The sequence below is a fragment of the Chinchilla lanigera genome, unplaced genomic scaffold (assembly GCF_000276665.1).
Source record: "Chinchilla lanigera isolate Chin_1 unplaced genomic scaffold, ChiLan1.0 scaffold00005, whole genome shotgun sequence".
Classification (NCBI taxonomy): Eukaryota; Metazoa; Chordata; class Mammalia; order Rodentia; family Chinchillidae; genus Chinchilla; species Chinchilla lanigera.
Window position 1 is genome coordinate 921242 of NW_004955406.1, and position 21704 is coordinate 942945.

Genomic DNA, 21704 nt, shown 5'->3' on the forward strand with positions numbered 1-21704 from the left:
CCTTCGCCATCGCGTTTATTTCTCCTCATTACATCACGCGCCGCTTGTGCCCGTGCTCCTCTGAGTGCGGTGAGCTGTGGTTTGTGTTCCTTTGGTTCTGAAAAGCCGCCTTCACATGTTTTATTTATTGTTTACCAGAATCTATTTCAGGATTGCTAGTAATGCCATTTTCCGTAATTGTTAGACCTCTCTGAAAAACAAAGAATGCATTTCAAAAGATAGTTTTTGTCTCAGAACTAATATATTTGAGATCTGCCTTTAGAACAGTTATTTACTTTTTCATTTCAAAATGGTGAAATTAGTCATTTTTGCTAAGCTTCAAGGGTGCTTAGACCCTACAGCCGTCTAAGTCTACATCCTGGTAACACACAGGTGAGTGAGGACGGGGGCAGAAGTGGTCCCTTTTAAAAAGTGGGTTTAAGGCCCTCTTAGTCTTATGTTGCTAAATCAATGTCATTTGTCCTCAAGGCAAAGGATTTTGTGGTTTACTGTTTTAGACAATGTATTTCCAAGTTGTGCATGTGACATTGGTGAAGCTTTCGTTTTTCTTTGGGTGAAAGTGGCCGCACATTTGCTATGGCGTGTGTCTCAGTGTCCCCCAAAGCCTGAGGCGTCATAGGTGTACTTTGCAGAGGCGGCTGCCTAGGGTGTGCGCTGCTGGGAGTAGGGGTGTGACGCCGGGATTCAGGGTGCTCCACCCCAGGTGTGAGTGCCGCGCACCCTAAGGGTGCGGAGCCTGGACGGGATATCGGGCAGGGAGAGGGCTGTTGCCCTCGCTCACTCCTTGGTGCCTTCTGTCTGCCATGCCATCTCCTCTGTGATGCCCCTCTGCCATGCCATCCTGCATTGGAGCCAGCCAACCATGGACGTAAATTTTTACAAACTGTGAGCTAAATGAACCTGTGCTCCTTTAACTTTTGGGTGCCGGGTATTTTGTCTCAGCAATGAGAAAAGTAACTAAGACAACATTCATGCCTCATTATTGATCCGAGCTACTGCCTGAGAGTTCCACTGAATTTTTTTTACTCAGATGAGATACTGACCTTGGCAGCCTCCCTGGCATCCGAGCATCTCTCAAGGCACCTGTGCCAGCCACAGAGTTTAGCATTGCCCAGAAGTAGTGTGGCTTCACAGTACAAGGCTGCATGTCCAACCTGGCTGAGATGCCACTAGATGCCTACTGAAGCAAATACAAATCCTGCATACCTAATTTAGAAAATCAAAGCTTGCTAAACATAAAATGAGGTAATTCACCATCCATGAGACTCAACATAAATAACTAATAGATTCGCTTCTAAGAATGTCAGGACCTAAAATTACTATTGATATAGATTCTGATATAACTACAGGTGAAATGTGTAGACAAATAAAACAGGCAAGCAGCAAGTTGCTGTTAAACTTTATTAATTGGAAGTGAAAAAATATATATATATATACACACACATATCTAAGCAATGACAAGTATGATTGGTGAAGAGATAATTAGTGAACTAGAACATACAGTACATAGGAAGAGAGAACCCAGACTATAGTGTGAAATCACTTCTCAGCCTTTTGGCTAAGATCAAGTGCAGAGTGCAGTGCAAAACTGAATGGGATAAAAAAAAATGAAAGAGTGGATATGAGACACACAAAAGAACCAGGAATAAATTTAACCAGAATCCCTTTCAGAAAGAATGGAAGGGCTGAAAAAAACATGGCATTGGCAGATACTGGCTAAGAATTTCCCAAAGTGATGAGAATCATCAGTCCATAGATGACATATGAAATGCACAGGGAATATCAAATATATTATACAAACTAGCAAACTGTATTACAGCAAAGACAAAGAAAAGGTCTTACAAAGAATTCATAGAGGAAAGACAAGTTATCCACAAAGAAATGACATCAAGAATGAGACTAGAAAATAGTGGCATCCTGTCCAGAGTATGGAAAGCAAGTACACTGTCCACCTGGAACTGTGCACCTGGAAAAACATCGTTTATGTACGGAGATAAAATAGAGTCTGTGTAATACTTTCAGAAACTGAGAATGTTTACTACTAGTACAATTTTGCCAAGAGGGTTTCTAAAGATATATTTCAAGAAAACCATATTCCAAGGAAAGTCAGAGATGAAAGAATGGGTACTCAGCCAGTAAATTCATAGAAACTTTATATAAACCATTGCTTATATAAAAAGATAATTATACTCCATGAAGATGATTTTGTATCAATTAAAAAATGAAATAATTCAAATAATAAAATGTAGTTGATAGAACTCTGAAGACTTTAACATAAAGTAGTGGACAGTAATGTCATGTTAGGTTGGCAGTGTTGGGGATTTAAAACTCCAGGCCAAAGTGTTCAAATTACTTAGAATGTCTACTTTGTCAGTAAAATCATGGATACTTAATAATAAAACTACATTGAGTATTCATTGATAAAACTTTAAAAATAATTATTAAGTTGGTAAAAGTGCAATTATACTATTGCTAAACCAGCTGAGGGGCTAAAATGGAATTAAAATATTGCTGCTTTCCTCCCCCAAAATAATAAAACCCATTTTTAAAAGAGAGGGGAAAAAGAAGAATTGAGAAAATGCGGCACAGCAAACACCAGAATTAGGCCGTCAGATCATGTCGATCTATCAGTCATCGCAAGGACCATCTGTGGGTGAAGTTCTTCAGTTAAAAAACAGAATGAGCCCAATTATATTTTTTAAAAAACTCCAGCTCTGGGTTTTTTTTTAATAGGAGACACATCTGAAATTTAACGACAAGGAAAGCAAGAAACCCAAAGGATAGAACAGGATATGCAAGATGTAGTGTAAAGGGAGTTTAGCAAAGTCTGAACAGTCACTATTCATTGATGAAAGATTCAATTTACCTGAAAATTTAGTAACCTTACTATTACTAGTAATACAATAAGCCTCAAAATGTAAAAAGCAAGCATCAATAGGAATACATCCGAAAAACCCACTGACCCAGGGTCATGGTGGTCCCACTGCAAAATAAATCTCAAATTATTGTTAGCCCAACTCAACAGAAAATTTATAAACTAAAAATTTGTATAACACAAAATAAGAGTAAATTAATGAAATTATATAAAATACCACAGCTAAATTATTAGAAAAAGCACTTTTCCTCAAACATACTTGGAACAATTATGAGATTATCAATGTGCCTGGTCATAATACTAGTAGTACCAACAACTTGTAATTTGTCATAAAAAACATACTACCTGACTTGAACATGATTGTTAAAAATCAATAATAAGAATATATGTTTCACAAAGTTTGGAATTAACAGAATATATTGCTAAGAAATTTGTATGTCAAAAGAAGAAAATCATAATATTGAAACGTGTGTTGCAATAAGATGGCAATTGGAAGAAATTTTCCTGCCTTCCATCTTCATGGTAGAAATTTGATTCCAGTTCCTATTGCAGTCAAGATTCTGAGCTACAAGATTACTACCACCCCCTCCCAAGAGAAATGGAGAGACAGAACATAAAGCGGGAGGGGCTCCATGATGTTGTGGTGTCGTCCCGAACTTGTAATGTGGGGTGGCTTTGGCAGGAGGCAGGAGGGGTATCTCTGGAGTGTTATTCTTGGGGTGGGACAGACAAAGGGCACCTGCCCACTCCCCAGAACGCTGGTCCAAGCGTCTTCAGGAGTGAACATGGGTTGGCCACAGCTTTGTTTGTGAGGAGCTCAGAAAGCTTGGTGGAACTAGGTGGCAAATTATAATGTCCTCAGTCCAGCTCCGTCCAAGCAGAGCTGGTGCAACACACATCTTTCTGGGACCCCAGCTGTTGCTTAGAGGGAGGTGTGATGCTCTCTGGTGCCAGGCTTCCTGCTCTAAGGGTCACAGAACAGAATTGCTCAGGGCTAAAACAGACACACACTGGCCTTCCCGCACACCATTACCTGTAGCACACGTGCCCGAGGGAAATGAACTCACAGGCTAAAATAAGACGTTCAAGGAGAGTAGCCTTCTCAAATATATTAGATTACAGATTCTAGCAGAAGCAGAAATACTAGCACAAATGAGTCAACAGCATTAAAATTAGCTTAATAAATACTAACTAAAGATTTACAGGAAGATGGTAACATATAAAGCAAGAAAAACAACAAAAAAAGATAAACTTAGGACTTTAAAACCTGTTCACGAGTAAAAAGGTGAGATTTTAAGTTCAGTTCCCTTAAACTGTTAATGTATTCAATACAATTCTAAATCAAAATCCTAACTATTTTGTAGAAATGGACAAACTTAGACTCTAAGTTTCATATGGAAATGCCCAGGTTTAGAATAATCAGAACACCATTGGAAAAGAAAGTTGGAAAGCTAACATTTCCTTATTTAGACATTACAAAGAGATAGTAATGCAAATAATTTGATATATTTGTGTGACGATAAAAAATGGAGCATTAGAACAGAATATATGAAATACACCTCCCAACACACACACACACACACACACACACACACACACACAGACACACACATGTGGTTTTTACTAAGGTACAAAAGCAATTCAGTGGAGAACATTTGTGGTGCTGGAACAATTAGATAGTCATTTGCAAAAAGAAAAATAAAAACATTTTCAATCCACAACTCAGACCTTGTGACATTTATATGCCAGCTCGCCTGGGCTAAGGGAGACCTAGACAGCCGGTAGAGTGTTATGTCTCAATGCATGTGTGAGAGATCAGCATTTAAATCAGTAGGCTAAGTAAAGACCGCCCTCCCCAGGGGGAGCAGGGATCATCAAGTCTGGTGAGGGCCCAAACAGATGGAAAGGCAGAGCTAGAGCAAATTCTCTCTTCTTAAACTGGAACGCCCATCTCTTATGTCCTCAGACTCTTGTGCTCCTGGATGGCAGGCAGGTCAGCTGGGACTGCCTGATTCCCCTGCCTTCCCTAAGTCTCCAGTTTGCACACTGCAGGCCACGGGACCTCTTCTCCTCAGTAATCACGTGAGCTAGTTCACCTTTGCATTGTTCTGACAGTGTTATACGCTCGATGGAAACTATGCTTCAAATCTTGCTCCGTTTCCAGGAGCTGTGCAATATGATATTTTCTCATGAGACCCGACAGCAGCAGTGAGCACAGCTCCCTGTCAGCGTCAACAACCACGTTCTGCAGTGGTGGTGTCCAGGCTGTGATGTCTAGTAGGTCAGGTGTGTTAAATGCATTTTCAACACAGTGTCTCCCGTGTGCAATAGGTTTATTCGTTCATAATCCCGCTGCGAATTGAGGAACACTTTGTGAGATATGCCCTGGGGGATAACTCAAGTAGATCATAGACTTAAATACAAAACCCAGAATTGTAACTTTCAAGGAAAAAATCTTCGTGTTCTTGGAGTATTAGCGTGGAAAACAGAAAAACAGAACCAGGATCATATATGCAAGTGCATATATGTGCATGCACACACACATCTATATGGTTAGTATATGGTGTGTGAGACGTAAGTGGATAGAGATACATTGTGGAGACCTGGCTTACATTATTAAGGGGGCTGCAAGGCCCCATGACCTGCAGTGAGAGGCGTAGGGCCCAGGAGAGGCCATGAAGCAGACCCAGCAGAGCATCGGATGAGCGGTATATGAGAAAGCCAGCAGCCTCAGGCCGGGAGGTGGCTTTGTAATTCTAGTGTAAACCAGTGTTGAACCCAAGCGGTCAAGCAGGGCTCTTCCTGTATTAGGCCTTTTGTTCCACTGCAAATTGGTAGATTGGACGAGGCCCACTCACAGAGGACAGCAGTCTGCTAATCAAATGGGAGTCTACTCTGGACACACCGTCACAAACACAGCTGTAGCACTCGACTAAACGTCAGGCACCTCCTGACGCAGTCCCGGGGCGCACTGCAGAGTCAGCCAGCAGAGGCACGGCTGGGGCTCGGGCGTGGAGCAAGAGCACTTGTCTGGCATGGAGGAGGCCTTTGATTATGTCCCCAGCACCATGAATGTATAAATAAAATAAACCTTCATGCCTTGGGTTAAAACATATTTGTTAGAATAAACCACAGAAGTCTACGGCCATACCACCCTGAACGTGCCCGATCTCATCTGATCTCGGAAGCTGAGCAGGGTCGGGCCTGGTTAGTACTTGGGTGGGACAATAAACCATGGAAGAACAAATTGAAAAACTGGGCTTTAACAAAATTAAAAACATCTGGCTTTCTAAAGACACTATTAAAGGGCAAATAGGTGCAGCCCAGACTGGGAAAAAATATTTGCAGACCACATGTCAGATGAAAGACTTGTATCAAGAATACATAAAGAGAGCCGGGCATAATGGCACACACCTGTAATCCTAGCACTCAGAAGGCTGAGGCAGGAGGATTGCAGTGAGTTCGAGGCCGGAATCCAGCCTGGAGTACAGAGCAAGACTCTGTCTCAAAAACAACAACAACAAAAAAAACCCCCAGAAACCATAAAACAAAAATAGAATACAGAAAGAACAGTACAGATGAAGAATTCAACCCAGTTAAACAATAAGCAGAAATTCTTCACCAAAGAAGATACATGGCTGGCAAATTTACACATGAAAAGGTGTTCAGAGCACTGTTGCTCATCAGGAAAATGGAAAATGTACCACAGTAAAATAGATGAAAAGGAATCACACAAGACGTAGTGGAAATAGAACTATTTGGGGGAAAGTAAAACAGTACCACTCCCTAGAAAGCCTCTTAGAAGTTTCCTTACATATTCAACAGGGACCTCGTGTCTGACCCATGTGAATCCTTGTGGACACAAGTGTTCCTGGCAGCTTTACTCTAAATAGCAACCAGAAAAACTGGGGTGTCCCAAATGTCCAAGTAAAAGCGTGCGGGTGAGCAGTAGGTGGTGCATTCATACAGTGGAGCATAGCTCATAAGTAAGATGCAGTAAAGAAGGGTGCACATGGCAGGATACCAACTAGTGCATAGTGACCAAAAGCAGCTCAGTCCTTGACCGCCCAGGACGGTGCCAGGGAGCACAGGAGGAAAGGGTAACACGGGTGTGGCAAGCTTTGGGCGATAGACATTGTTATTGTCGATTATGGTGATGGTTTTCCTTGTATGGACATCAAAGCTTATCCAATGGTATGCTTTAAATGTGTACAGTTCATGACACGTCTGTGGCAACAGTGAGCTGTTAAAGCTGTCACAATCAAACAGACAGATTCCTCAGTCCAGCTCTGCTTTGCTCGAAGTCCTGCTCCCAAGCCCAGTCCCACCTCAGGACGTCTTCCCCTGCTGCCCTCTGCCTGGCGCTCTGAAAGTCCGTCCAGATTGCTCCCCGGGCCCTTCCAGACTCCGCTCAGTGTAAGACACATGCTCTGAAGAAACGAAACCTCTGCATTGTTGGTGGGAATGCAAACTGCTAGAGCACCGTGGAAGTCCATGTAGTTGCCTCAGAAACTAGCGGTAGAGCTACCACTTGACCTGGCAGTACCACTCCTCAGTGTATTCCTGAAGAGTGGAAGACAGCGTGTGGGGATACATGCACAGCCCTGTGTACTGTGCCACAGTCCCTGTAGCCAAGCTGTGGAAACAGGCTGGGTGCCCCAGCAGGTGAACCGTAAGATAGTGTGGTCCATGTCCACAGTGGAGAATTACTGAGCCACGGAGAAGGATGCCATCGTGGCATTTGCAGAAAAGCGGATGGAACTGGAGACCATCGCATTAAGTGAAATCAGAAAGAAATACACAGCCTGTAACTTAGAGACCTCTCTTCCCAGCCCTGTAATCCCTATGGGTTATTTCCATGGTGACGTCCCCAGGGGCCTGCATCCTCATGCCTCTTCAGAACCGTCTGCTCTTAGGCCTGCCGCACTGTCCTGGGGTCTCTCTTCACTGGAACCCTAACGTGTCTTCCCCTCACCCCGGGTGGGATTCCTCCCTGCGTCCTGTGGCATGGTTTTTCTTCGGCTTCCTGAAAAAGCAGTAGTCATTAAACCTCTTGGGTTTCTGTGCATGTGAAAATGTTTTTGTTCTTGTCTCACGGTGGTTTAGCTGTGAATCAAATTCTGGCTTGGAAATCACTTTGCCTTGGGGTTTTAGAATCTTCGCTCCAAGGCCTTTTGATTTTCAGTAGTTTTCCCTTGGTTTTTTGTATACTGGAGCACCCTTAAGTCACATATATGTAATGTATGTGATATACATATATATGTAATTTTCTTGGGAGATACCTAGACAATTATCTCAATATTACGTACCAAATCTTTAATGATAGAAACTCTTTTTCACAACCTTTTCTCGTTCTGTTGAACATCCCTGTCGTATACGCTCTGCATTTGATTAGTGAATCCTGTCTTTTTTCCTCTCTCCAAAACCATCAGCTGTGTTGGACACGGGGCAACCTGAAAAGGTGAAATAAGCATAAGCGGAGAAAGACTTCCTCAGATTTAATTTTTACATTATTAAATGCAAAATGAAGATTCCTCACCTTTCTTTTCTGTGTTTTCCTGGATTCCTGTCTTGAAATCCATTTTCTTTATGTCTTTTTAATGCTGTCGTGACTTTTCTTAACCCTTTTGGATGAGTGACTTCACTTTCCTTTTTCCACTTGTGGAAAAACATAAAAGGTTAGAGAAGCATAGTGCATTAAATCAGTAAACTGTGAGATCGTTTGCTCTCCACATATATGAAGAAAGGAAGGAAAGATGCATGCAGGGTGGCTGGCTGTTAGTGACGCAAAGCCGGGGTTTGGGAGCGCGTGAGTCCTCTCCCGGAGCAGGCACTGCTTCAGACGCTCCTAGTGAAGAAAGGGCCATGCGGTTCGGACATCACCCATGGACTGTGGCACACCTCGCCCTCTGCCCCCCAGGAGGTCTCAGGGTCTCCTGCACAGGACTTTAGGGCTGCACTTACCAACGCCACTAAGGACGGTGCGTTTTGGTGGGGGTTTTCTGGGTCCTCGGTTTATGCCCTTTCTCCCTTTCTGCCACATCTACTTCCACATTCCCCCCGGCTCTTTAAACCAATGACGAGAGTGGAGAAATTGTCTCTGCTCCAACTCTGACCATTCTGACTTTCACCGTCGTCTTGAAACACCCCCCACTTTATTAATTTCAATCAGTGGTATCAGGAAGCTCTGCCTCATCAGCCGTGGACTCTGCTCACGTGGACCTGTGCTCCCGCCTGTCCTTACAAGGTCAGGTCCTCAGGGCTTCTTATCTGCTTCCCCTCTCCCCACTTCTGCGGCCCTGGTGCATGACCAGTGGCAGCGCTGGCTGTGAGGCGCCATCGCACCATCCCCACCCTGTCCAGTAGTTACTGAGGAGGTAGCAGTGCCCTGCGGCAGCTCGAGTGCCTACCGTAAACAACTTTCATAGGTGCTGCCTCCTGGTGCTCTACTGAAACTTTTGGGAGAGAAACGCTGATTCTCTTTTAATTCATTGCTTTGATTCATTGCTTTGATTTCATGAGGGCCCCTTATCCTTATCCCTCCTTATCATAGAACGTTGTTTCAGATAGTGACTTATCTGAAAAGTTTTCATCACATCATTGTCCTCACGTATTTATCAGATGCGCTGCCCAGGACTTATTAGGATGGTACTTTTAGTTACACATTTTCTGTCTTATGTTCTTCAGTTCCTGGTACCTTGTTGATTATTCGTTCCCACCTGAAACTTTGTATAATTCAAATGATAGAACCTTAGTGTGTGTGTGTGTGTGTGTGTGTGAGAGAGAGAGAGAGAGAGAGAGAGAGAGAAAGAAAAAGAGAGGGAGGGAGGATCTCATTACATTGCCCAGGCGGGCCTTGAACTCCTTACTCAAGAAATCCTGCCACAGCCTTCCTAGTAGTTGAGACTGCAGGTATGCGTCACAGTGCCTGGCTTCCCTTAGTTTTATTTTGTAGTCATTCTTCCATTTGTCTGGTGTTCGGTGCCCATTTTCCTACTGTGAAGTTTCGTCTTAGTTTTTGCACTCTAATATTTCATGAGTGTCGCAGAATTTTGTTCATGTCACCCAGTTATTTTTACTTACCATAAAATCTTAAAGATATAAATACAAACTCCGGAGGGCACAGAAGTCTTTCAATAAGTAAATGCATGAAAGCATATTTAATTGTTTTTCAAACAAGCTAGCTCTCGCCTGTCACTTTCAGAATGGAATAATTCAGCAGCCGTGAACTTTGCTTGCTGAATGCAATGGACTTGCTGGAGTGCCAGCACGTGAGCTCGCTCTCAGGGCAGCTCGCCGAGGTGTTTTTCCACAGGATCACTAGTGGCGCCCAGTATTTTTCCAGGGTGCATTGTTTTAAGTTCCAGATCTGTGAGGCAGCCCCCTGAGCACCGGCTACCAACTTAGCAGGGCCCAGTGAGGCAGGACGCGCTCACTTGCAACAAGTTGTAAGAAGCCAGTGTCTTCTTTCCACACAGCAGCAAGAGGTGAAAGAAGGCTAGAGCCCCTTTGTGGCTGGGCCCCCTGGCTCGGCCAGCGGCCCGGAGGGGATGGGCTTTGCGCCACTGCCCAGGGCCGCAAGAGGCACCCAGCTGAAGCACCAACGGGTGAACTGCTCAAAGGCAGATGGGAGCGCACGTGCTCCTGCTAGTGCTTCCCTGTCAGGGCACTGCATTCCTGGCACACTCTGCGGTTGTTTTGAGAGCTACAAGTGAGAAAGAGGGGAGAACTGGGTTGGTCCAGAGCACCTGGAAAAATGTCCAGCGATCTCCAATGTTTTTTTAAATTTTGTATTAAATCTGATGTTCCTGTTTCTCAGATTCTTTGTGCCATCACGTCAGTGAGAGCTACATTTAAATCATCATGCACTGTTTCTCAAGTCAGAAGCCTTTGGTGCGCACCAAAACAGTCCGCTAGCCTTCCCGAATGCAAAGTCAGGTCAGTGGGTGCCTTAAGCCAGGGGTGGCGAACCTGTGGCACACAGAGCCCACTCGGACAGCGCTTGAGCCGTCATCCCAGCAGCCCAGCCTCCGGCAGCAGCTTTTTCTAAACTAAAACCTCAGTACTCAGTTTTAACTGCAGCGTTGGAACTTTGCGATAAGTGGGTTTGGGTTTGTGGTTTGGACACTGTCTCTAAATGGTCCGCTTGCACTGCCTTAGACAGTTCCAAAAACCATCGCGTGTGTCGTTCTTGAAGACTCTCATTCTCAAGATGATTTTATACGTGTGATTCTTTATTACATAGGAATCCATGCACCAAGCTTAGAGCATGGCAGCAGCTCCCTTTAATTATTCGGAACCTGTGAAGGTCTTTAGGTATCGTTTAGGCTGTGTGTGGGTTAGCACTCTTCCTCTTTCCTTGCTGGGTGTGAGTTTTGTCATTTGCTCTTCTGGAGCACATAGGCAAGATCAACTGATAATCTATGTGTAATCTGAAGCTAGGTAAAAACATTGTCATTGCTGATATTAAGTTCTATTTAATTTTTATAATATATTTTTGAAATGCGTTTGTTAACTCATTTGTTTAGTTCCTAAAAACATATTTTTCATCTCCTTGGTCGGTGTCAAATGGTTTGATAATCCTTGTGTATTATCCTCCAGTTTATGTTATCTCTTAACAGTAGGAATGAAGAAATAAACATTTTTATCATCATCTTACCTGACCAGTAGTCAAAAACAAAACAAAAACCTTTTCTGCAAAGCATGGTGCACATCTATAATCCCAGCTCTTGGGAGGTTGAGGCAGGAAGATCTTGAATTCAAGGTCAGCCTGGCCTATGAAGTGAGTTCAAGACAGCCTGAACTAGATAGCAAGACCCTATCTCAAAAATAAAACAAAACAAAAAACACCCAACCTCCTAAAATGAACAAAAAGACAATAGATTTAATATGAGAAACAGCAAATCCGATTACATTCTCATACACACTCGTGCCATCCTGCCCTCCAGTGAAAGAGGGAGTTTCTGTTGACAGTGATACAGGGCGCATTCATTTCCATATGATGATACAGATTGCTGTATTTTGTTGCAAATGTAACAGACAGAACTGCAGCTGCTCTTTATTTGATCTTCTAAAGATCTAAAGATGTTCAAGGCTTCTGTTTGCTCATTGTTTTCCCGAACTGCCATTTGTTATTTAGGAAGGAGACCTCATTTGCAACAGATACACAACTATTTGTCATTTTGCAGGTTTGCCAAAAATAAATGAAACTATTAATTACTACATTTTTGAGCAGCTGTTAATAAATTGGAGTAGAATAACTGTTCATTAGTGTACAGTACAGCATAATGACATGCACTAGGTTTGTCTAATGTGGCTTTTCACAGAAATGTGCTGACAAAATTGATATATCAAGCAAAGGAAATAATGCTATCTTTTAATTGGTTAAGAGGAAATGGTACCTATACTGGCAATAAGTTTAAGATTTTAAACCCCTTTTTGTCATATGAAAACTATAATAATTTAACACCGTATTCGAACATAAGTTATCACTTGCCATTTTATATTTTGTGTGTCCAAAATAATGACTTGAAACTGCTTTGAAGTATTAACTTTAAAATGTTCTAGGACTTGATAGTGTTTTCTTTTCAAAGTCAAAATTAGCATTAGATTTCATTGCTGTAAATAAGTTCGCCTAGGCTTTCAGATAGAAAAGAAATTTTAAATTATTTTGATTCATTCTTGTATGTGTATGAATGAACTAATAGAAAATACTCACATATTCCTTTTAATTAGAATGTATGCATTCCATATTTGTTTAATTGGAATACTTTTAATTATTTATGTATTCTAATTAAAAAGAACATTTGAATAATGTCTAGGTGTAGAGATACTTAGAGTAAGAGCAGAGTAATTGGAATTGTTCCACATACACAACATAAAATGGGTTTTAAGGGGTTTAATTGGTCCATTTTACACTATACGACCAAATTATTGTATTTCATAAAACCACACTGTCCTCAGATTGCCAGTTCTCAGCCGTCCTGTCCCTTTGGCATCTGAAAGTCTAACCTTTCTTGCCAAGATTTTAAATTAATGATTATTTTTAGATGGTGATTTTGCTAACTGAAATTAGTTTCCAGCCAGTTAGAATTTTGAGAGGTGGCCCTTCCCTTGGATATGATGAACCCATCCAGGGAAAAAAGAATTTGCCATTTGGAAATATGTAATAGGCCCAGTTTGTGATAGATAAAAGTGGAGGCGGGGGAATCAACATGAAACCCTAATTATTTGTCTCCTTTGTGTCTGTCGGAGGAGCTGGGTGTTTTCACATGGTCAGAAGTATGCACAGCCTCCCCCAGCCTCAGGACTGTGCTTGAATCTGTCATGGTCACTAATAGCAGAACGTAGTTAGCACGTGTAGGCTGTTGGAGTGACCCTTAGCGAAAATAAATTTGTGATCTGAAGTCATTTTCCTAGGGACAGGTGTCGGTGGCACAGTTGGCACTCTCCAAATTGGCCCCGTGATTAAACAGGCGTGGGACAGAGCTGACCTTTAACTCCCAGAGATGGCTCCCCAGGAAACGAGGAAGGTGCACCTGCAGGGCCGCATCGCAACAGCTGTGTTGCCGCTGTGGCCTGCATTACTACGTCATTACAGGGACACTCGGGGCTCTGAGTGCACACGGTGTGCGTCAGGGCCAGCAGACTTCCCCAACAAACACGCGGCCCTCATTCATTAATAAGAGAATTTCCATAAAAAGTAATATTTTAAATCAACAAAGCAATAAACACTGTCTGCTGCTAGATAATTTCTATTATATAGATCCCAGAATAAGCCTGCTAAATGCTTCTGCCATGCTGAGAACACTTTCAGTTTTAAAACACTATTTTATGTGTACAGAACTGAAATCACATCTACTCAAATAGTTACTGTTCATAGTATAACAGATATGATCCTGCAATCTAAAATTTTAATGCACACATAAATATAATCTTTGAATACTTTACTTAAGCAATGTATAAAATATTCAAATATTAAACACTTAAGTATCACTCATTTTAGCTCATGTTCATTTCATTTTTAGATCAATTTAAAAATAGCAATATATTGTCCCATAGTTTTTAAAAGAATCAATTTCTTTATGATAATAGTTTTCTTTTACCATTTCTCTTTAAAAGTAAAAATTTTTCATCATTCTTTAGTGATTTTATTTGTATACCAAGATATTGGCAGAGTTTACCTTTGTTTATTTCATGTACTTCTGATCAATTCCAACTCATGCCCAATTATATTACACTAAATTAACATAATTCAACAGATGTTGATATTTAAATGTTTTCTGGCATTCAAATCTTGGACAGCTGTCTTCGAGCTTGGGGAAAAGGCAAACATTTAGAGTTAAATGCTGAACATATGCTTAAATTACTAATTAGAAAGATGGAATAAAAACTATGCATTATCCTTTCTAAGGACAATAAAGCTCAGATAAAGATTTTTGTATTCTTTTTTATATCAGGTTACAGTGCAGTGCTGACTACAGACTGTATAACTTCATGGATAGCTGAATTGTATTTCAAATTTGGACACTGGAAAATTATGAGGACTCTTTTTCACTAAGCATGGAAAATGCTATAATGTCTTCATAACTGGTGATCTTAAAGTTCAAAGAAATACTCTCTCACTTGCATCGTCAGGATAGAAAAAGCAATCTTTAACAATTATCAAAGTTTCATTACATACAGAGAAATATATCAACTTAATGAATCCATCAACTGGCTTAGATGTGTATCAGCGTGTAGATAACCTTGTTTCATTTCTCTCCCCACCTAACCAACCCCAAGCCTCATCTCATATTATTTCAACTGAAATACATCAGTATGTTTCTCTAAAAATTAACCACATCTTAAAAACTTAACACTAAAACACCAGATAGCCCAGTCAATAAATGGATGAATGCATTAGCTATATACTCCTTAAAAGAAGAAGTACAAATGACCAATGAGTAGACAAAATATGCTCAGCATTGGTAGCCCTTGGAGAAAAGCAAACCAAAACTACATTGAGATTCTATCTCATCAGGTCAGAATGGCTGTCATCACAAATCAAAACAAAATAAAACAGTAAATGTTGGTGAGGGTATAGAGAAAAAAGAAAGCTTTCCACACTGCTGGTGGGAATGTAAATTAGTACAACCACCATGGAAATCAGTATGGATGTTCCAAAGATAAACTCGATGCTTTTATAGGTAAATGGATGCAACTAGAGACCATAGTCATAAGTGAAATAAACCAGACCCGCATGTGTAAACACCATATTGTCTCCCTAGTGTAAGAACCTGAAAGAGTAAATAAAACTGAAATGTACAATAGATATTGTGAAAGAGAAAGAAATTGCTTAATAGGAAAGAACTGGGATGAGGGAAAGAAGAAAAAGAAAGAAAGAAGGAAGGGAAGTATACACACATAACACAGCTAAGATAATTGTTCTACTAATTTCTATTGGTTATTGAAAGGAACAGTTAATGTTTAATTGTTTGATCAATCTTGCATACCTATATCTGGTAATCTGAGCAACTACTTTGAAGATAACAATAAGTAATACAGCAACCATTGTTGATTTCCTATCATCTTGTTTTGAAATTCTCTGTCATTTTTATAGTGTTTGTGTTTTTTTGTTTTTGTCTGTATTTGTGTTAGTTTTTCTTCTTTTCTCTTTAAAAGTGAAACTACAGCTACCATTTGACCCAGCTATACCATGATGTGTGTACAGTAAAGGACTGGGCATTCTGTAGGGTTACCTGAATGCCCACATTTATTGCAGCACAATGCACAGTAGCCAAAATTTTTTTTTAAAATAGAGCCAGTATAGGTGCCCATCAGTGCATGAACAGACAACGTACATGTGGGAGATACACACAGTAGAATGTTCTTCAACCATAAAGAAGAAGAAAGCTTTCTCATTTGCAGAGAAATGGATGAAGCTGAAGACCATCATCTTAATCAAAACAAAATTATCTCATACAGATAGTGCATGTTCTCCCTAATATGTGAAATCTGAAAAGACAATGAGAAGGGAGAAAGGAGGCCATTCTTAGACAAAGGGATAAGAGGGGTGATGGGTACAATTAAAATATATGCGTTGAAACTCACCAGAAGTGCAAAACTAGTCGGGGGGGGGGGCATAAACTGGACCCTGTAGAACACACTCAGGTTTTGCTTCTGTGTTCATCTTCACTCCCTGCACTTCCCACCGAGTGTCCATTGGAGGTATGAGGGATTTCATCACACCTTGGAACCATCAGATGACTCTCACCCTTTTTCTGCACTGATGCTATGTACTGGTTAGCCTTCCAATTCCTGGGAAGAATACACAACACTCACAATTTAAGGGAGAAGACTGTTACTCAGCTCACAGTTTCAAAGGGTGCAGTCCCTGATCGGCTAGCTCCAACACAGACACGTTTTGGCAGCAGGGCTTCCCAAAGGAAAGCTATTCACCTATGGTGACTAGAGGGAGAGCACAGGGAAGAGCACCAGTGGGAGACGTACCCTCCAAGGCACGCCCTCACTGACCATCTCCAACTGAGCCCACCTTCTTCCAGCACATTCCGCCGTGAACATCAGGGGTGTATCCACTGATGAACAGGGCATCCCCACAATCCTGTCACCCCTGCGGGAATCTATTAGTCCACTGAAGTTGACAATTAACTAGCACGAGTTCACTCCTTGTTACCTTGACACCTCATTACCTCTCCTGAAACCATACTCAACCTCCAAATGAACACAGTAACAAGTTAGTAATCACACCTAGCATGGTACCACTATCCGGTGTACAACTAACAAGACAATAATCCCTTCTCCAAAGTCTCAGTGGCTCCAACATTGTGCAAAAGTCCCAAGGTGTCCTAAGACTGTGAGCAGACCCTTAGCTGTGAAGTCCTGTAAAACTCAAAAACAAGTTTAGTAATCACAAAACACACAGGCACAGAGTAAACACTCCCATGCCAAGAGAGAGGAATAGGAGGATAGAAAAGACTCTGACCGGAGCAGAAATGAAACCCAGCAGGGCAATCCCTGCGTCCTGTAACTCCACATCTGGTGCCCCAGCACAGGATGGTAAGGTGTGAGTTCCCAGAGGGCTTGGGCAGCCCCACCCCGTGACCGTAGCAGTTGCATCACTGAAGACCATACCATGCACTCGCCTCTCCTGAGCCTCTCAATCCGGTCAGGGAGACAATTAGGATGAGCTGGCACACGCTATGATTTGGAGTCTTGTTGCTGTCAGCAGTTTGTACCCAACTCTCCGGGGTGTGCAGAGGAAGGTTGTGGTAACCCTTGTTAGCTAGTTGTTGGTGTCATGGGTTTGTGTGATGCTGTGTATTCTCTGTGTTCAAAAACAACGGTCCCGCTGCCACCTCATCTCCAAAATACGCACATAGCACATTCAGTGTCAGGTAGGAAAATACTAAAGTGTTAAGTGGTCAACTTCATTTCTCTGCTGATAAATCTAAAATAATTTTCTCTTTCACAGTGGTCTTATCTATATTTCTAAGAAAAATGATGCTTCATGCACTGCTCCTGCACACCCTTAAAAGCCTGTTGTACTGAGCGTGTGAAAAGTACTGGGCTGGATTCACGCGCAGAGCCCAGGTGCTGTGCTCCCTGCACTCCAGGCAGTTTTTTCTGGGTCAGGAAAACCTGGACACTATCCTTCACTCTCCACCTCTCACCTTGGTGCCTTTGTTTGTTCTCCAGACCACAGCTGGAGTGACATTTGGAGAACCCAAATCTGTTTGTGTAAATAAAGCCTTTCCTGGTCTACACTCTCTTCCTTTCTCAGCCTCATCTCCCTTGATTCCTTACCTGGAACACTATGTACCAGCTACAGAGAACTTGTTACATTGTCAAATAATCTACACCCACTCTATGGGAGAATTTAAGAGTCATACAAACAATACATGGTCATTCCTTGTATATCGAGCCGTTGGTTTCAAGACTCCCTGCACATAACAACATCCAAGGATGTTCAAATCCCTTATAGAAAATAGTCTGTGCCGGGCCTGGTGTCACACACCTGTAATGCTAGCACTTGGGAAGCTGAGGCAGGAGAATTACAGTGTGTTGAAGGCCAGCCTGGGCTACATAGTGAATTCAAGGATAGCCTGAACTACATAATGAGACCCTGTCTAATAAACGAACAAATAAATAAACATAGTATTTGCATATAACCTATGTACATCCTGTTGTACATGAACTCATCTCTCGATTATTGTTCCTAAGGCAATAGAAAATTGTTAGGAATGTAATAACTATATAAATAGTTCTTATACTGTATTGTGTAGGGAATCATGACAAAGAGGCCTGCACCTGTTTAGTGCAGGCTTCATTTCTTCTGATCCTTTTTCATGGGACCGATCGAATCTGTGGCAGTTGAATCTGTGGCGGTGGAATCCTCCCTGTGGAAGGAAGTGCTGTGGGACGACATGCTGAGAACCCAGCCTTGAACTGTACGAAACAAATTGTTCTTTTTAAAACTTCATTCTTTTGAAACTGCCCAGTTCTGTAACTGCTTCATGGCTATGTAATTACTTTCTTGGCTCCTGTAACCATGAGAGCATAACTGGACATGCGGGATGCCTGATTGTACTAAACTTCGTGACCATTAATCCAGCCTTGTAGCTGATGGTCATTAATCTAGCCATGTAACAATGATCTCACCCTGCCAGCTAATCAGAAGAACTGCCAGGCTGTTCTGCCTCGCCTTTGTACCTCCTACCTGTGCATCATATAAAAGCCCTACACCACTGGAGATCAGGGCCTGATATTTTGGGAAAGATCCTCACCAGTGCCTGTCAGTGTAAAATAAGTCTGCCTCCAGATCCTAAGTGTCATTTCAGTGTTTCTGTTTGCCGTTGCACTGTGTTACGATACACTTAGACCCATAAGATCTAAGATCCCAAAAGGGATGCACTTAGATCCCATAAGGGTCTCCTGATAGGTCTATTATATTTTTTATTCTCACAACAACATATGTTCTCCACCATAGTTTCTTCTTGTAGTTATGATAGACAAAACATATCAAATTATACACTATTCAGCATATCATACACAAAGTCTGTTGCGGGAAATTGAAGGTAGTACTTTCTGAGCACATAACACCATGAGCCCCACACTTGTTCAGTCTTCTCCTCGACTCTGTGAATCATTTCCATTTCACAGATGAGAAAAGATAAGCACAAGAGGAGGAAGTTGTTTCCCCAGGTTCAGCCCAGTTGAGAAGGGAGAAGCAGGAATTAAACTTGGTCTCTGGTCCTCAGCATCTGCAGTTTTAACCAGGGGGCTCTGCTGCTGCTCCCGACCAGTGGATGTGTTGGGGAACTAAAACATGCACTCTTAACTGAAGAAACACTGCCCAACATGTTCACAGTTCATACCTTAGTGACCAGCATTGAGCCTTGATGTAGTTAAACTTAATTCATTTCCAAAATTACCCTAGGAGGTAAATGTTGTAATCATAATCCCTATTGTACCTGTGAGTAAATGAAAACATTAAATAACTTCCAGGTCAAATAGTAGGAAGTATGTTTTTTTTTCAATCCTTATTTCTGAGCTATATAAAGTTGTCTTGGGTTGACATTGTAACTCAGTGATAGTGTGTGTGTAATATGCGAGACCATAAGTTTTATCCCTAGTGCCACCAAAAACAAAGTTTATGTAACTGCTCCCTTAATCTTTGTGTTGCTTTTAACTAAACTGTTATTCTAAAGTAATCATCTTAACCATTAGAGTGGTTTTATTTACATAATGACAACATTCAGAAACTATGACTAAGTTGATCCCTGATCATTTGACATTTGATTTGTGAAATTTAAAAAAGATAGGGTTTTGTATGTTTTTCTAAAGAGGTGCATATATAAATGAGAAAGGAAAGACAGGCTATATTTGAAATCAATGTTTGTATGGTAGTGTTTTTCCCCACGGACATTTAAAAATCAATGCATTGTTTAAATACAGCAAGTACTAGACCTGAAATAACAAAATTTTTAGACGAAGTTCAAAGATCTCAGTGACAAAACTAATCCTAAATAAAAACTAATGCATCTCAACTGTCTGGTTATCGCAATTGAAGTAGGACCTTCCGGAAGTACTCTTGATTATTTAGCGTTCATGTTGTACTCATGGAAAGCCTGCTGACACATGGTGTTTAGTACAGTTTACAGTGGGGTAAATATTTGCTAACAAGTCTCCAAAACCTTTATGGACATAATATGTACCTTCCACAAGCTCTTAGGGAGGAGGAGGGCCTAAAAGCATTTTCGTAAAGCTGCACTTAGTGAAATGCACAGTTACACAGCAGTGGAAGCACTTTTGAGTTAAGGTAGATACATACACATGGTTTACAGATAGTTTACACTGCGAAGCCCAAGAAATGGACTGAACCAGTTTTGTGGTTCTCCGTTTCCATAAGGAAGCTCTTATACATCAAGACCTTGGAACTCAATAAAGATATTACCATAAAACAAGTTACTACAATAACCCTGGCATGCCTTGTTTGGTCCCATTCATGACTAGTGAATGCTTGATACTGGCAAGGCATGCACATGCCAGGGATAGGCACTTAAAAGAAATAAATCAAAGTTGGGCCTCACAACTTTTGAGAAGGACAGAGTCTGTCTGGAGCAGCAGGCCGTGCACACCTGTGGATGTAGTGTTAGGTCAGAAGCACTGTTTTCTCCAAGGATGACTGCCTCAAGGAGGTCCTGTCTCAATGGGATTGTCTTAGATTTCCAGGTGAATCCTATAATACATAGTGAACTAACCTACACTCAGGTACATTTGTATTTCTCCGGTAGCACTCCCTGATGACATATCACAAAGTGAAAGAGCTCCTTACATGTGTCCGATGTCTCAGGCTTCGTGGCCCCTCATTCAGGCATCTTGGAGAGAAGAGCGGCAGCTGCCTGTCCTGGCTCCACCTGACCCACTCAGCAGTGCAAGCAGAGCAGGCAGGACTGTGACCTCACAGAGAAGCCCCCGGGGGCACTAGGGAGCACCAAAGCCGAACTCCTGCTGGAGCCATGATTGCCAGCTCAACACAAAGAAAGGGAGACTGCTGATGAATTCCTTCCGCTTCCAGAGCACCCCGGAGCATGGGTCTGCCTTCACACTGTCTCTCCACCGAGAGCAGTACTTCCCGACTCCGCTGCTGTACAACCCTGAGCCGTGTCTGCAGGGAGTTCTGCGGAAGCCACTTTCCACGTGACCTGGTGCATCCGTTTAGCAGTTTCCTTCTTTTATTTCCCCGGAGAATTTTAAGTAATTGTAAGTGGATTCAGTGGACCTGCTGAGACTCGGCAGGCACCAGGAAGCAGCACCTCCGGCTGTGCCAGCTCCTGGGCCCCGAATCGAGGTCCGGCCCAGCGGTGAGTCTCGCGATGCACCCTGGCGCCTCCAGGCCGAGACAGATGCGCGCTTTCACCTGGGCGGTGCTTTCCAGGCTGGTTCAGAACAGCCTTTAACGCTGAGTTGGGATCATTTCCTCACAGGATCAAAGACCTGAACCCCTACCAAGTGAACACCTTAACCTAGTTCTCAGTGGAAAATACATTTCCTTCCTCACAGAAGAGAGCATGGCAAGCATTACATTTTCCCATAGACACTTAATCAGGAGAGTACACTAAGTTTCATGGTATCGTAAAAAAAACAAAAAACAATCTAAAAAAAATAGGAGCATAGTTCAGTGCAAGGGTCCTGGGTACCGTCCCCTCCAAAAGAAATAATAAAAGGAAGGAAGGGAGGAAGGAAGGAAGGAAAGAAAGCGAGCAAGAAAGCAAGCAAGCCTCCATCACTGGATCAAGTTTTAGGGCCAGAACATGAACACCTAGAT

General features: G+C 42.1%; 1 protein-coding gene and 1 long non-coding RNA gene across 5 annotated transcripts in view; one reads left to right on the forward strand and one right to left on the reverse strand.

The window, feature by feature from the left end:
* LOC102008691 lies at positions 1 to 20854 on the reverse strand. Its single transcript, XR_001236178.1, has 4 exons — positions 20712 to 20854; positions 8415 to 8533; positions 8185 to 8328; positions 1 to 190 (listed from the first exon to the last, which is right to left on the reverse strand). It is a non-coding gene; the product is annotated as an uncharacterized LOC102008691 (long non-coding RNA).
* Gpatch2 (G patch domain containing 2) overlaps positions 1 to 21704 on the forward strand; it is a 162509-nt gene that overhangs the window by 120746 nt on the left and 20059 nt on the right. The window lies entirely within an intron of this gene.